Below are 1,627 nucleotides of genomic sequence, written 5' to 3' on the forward strand. Positions count from 1 at the left end.
GCAAAACCTCTCCCAGGTTCAGCTGCTGTGTTCTGATTGGCATGTGATACTTTCCAGGAAATACCTGGCTATTTTGTGATTTCATATTTTCAGGTCTGTCAGGCACCTTCTTTGCTCCCTCTGCTATCACCCATACAAATACAACTATTGTGTAACCCCTCACATAAATTATTAAGTTAGCAAAGATTTAGTCCTATTGTTTTGTATCATCCATAACTACATATGCATTATACTATAATGCTTATTATACCAATGCCTGATATACAGCATGAAATCCTAAGTACTGCATGACATGTACCATGTAGGATATGAGTGGTAACTATTATCTAACAGAAATGTTCAATTAATAAGCACATTCCTATTGCCAGTAAGTTAATTGCACTGAATCTCTGACTCTTCCTTGAAATAATTAATTCTCTATGAATTTACAAGGTATATGTAGAATGCTAATTTTTTTTTTCTTTTGTTCTTTTTGGCAGTTTGGGAAATTATGCATCACTTCATGGACAAATATATTGTAAACCTCATTTTAAACAACTTTTCAAATCAAAGGGAAATTATGATGAAGGTTTTGGACACAAACAGCATAAAGATCGATGGAATTACAAAAATCAAAGCAGCTCAGTAGATTTTATTACTAATGAAGAACCAAATGTGTATAAAAACAGTGCAGAAAACATCCCCGTACCTGGAGATCTTAATAAACATATAGATGCTGGTGACAGTGGAAGGCAAATGGATGATTTCAGAAAATTCCGGGAAAGGGGAAAATTAAAAATCATTTGGCCCCCTTCTAGGGAGATGCCTAAGAAAACCCTTCCCCTTGAGGAAGAGCTCAAAATGAGTAAACCTAAATGGCCTCCTGAAATGACAACCACTACATCCCCTGAATTTAAAAGTGAATCACCGATAGAGCACATTAGAACTCTGGAAAATAAAGGACAAGAGCAAGATAACATTTATTTCCTGCAGCCATATCTGCAGTCCATTCATATGTGTCAGAAAGAGGATGTTATAGGAATCATAGAAAAAGAAATGTACGAAGCAAGAAAAGATGAGAAGAAGGGAGGAAATAAGAATGTGCAAGATAAGCTGAATGAGGCTGAAGAGACAAAGAACAAGAGGAGAAGTGAAATGGATCTTAATGACAATAATGTGGTTGTGCAGAGTGCTGAGGAGAAAAATGAAAAAACTAATGAACTTGATGGTGCAGAAGTTTTACAGGTTACTAACACTGATGATGAGGTGATGCCAGAAAATCACAAAGAGAACTTGAATAAGAATAATAATAACAATTATGTAGCAGTCTCTTATCTGAATAATTGCAAGCAGAAGACATCGACTTTAGAATTTTCTAATCTATTACCACTGTCAAGTGAAGCAAACTACACTGCAAGTGAATATCAAATTGAAAATTTAGCAAATGCATCTAGAATCTCAGAATTACTTGGCTTATTTGAATCTGAAAAGACTTACTCAAGGAATGGACTAACTATGGTTCTCAATAAACAGACTGACAGAGCTACTGCTGGCAGTCCTGTGCAGTCTGCTCCCAAATCAGGCCTTAATGGTGAGTTAATAGTAAAGGCAAAAACTTCTATAGTCTCTTCTGATACAAACATCCTAA

Source organism: Pteropus alecto, unplaced genomic scaffold (assembly GCF_000325575.1).
Source record: "Pteropus alecto unplaced genomic scaffold, ASM32557v1 scaffold3, whole genome shotgun sequence".
Taxonomy (NCBI): Eukaryota; Metazoa; Chordata; class Mammalia; order Chiroptera; family Pteropodidae; genus Pteropus; species Pteropus alecto.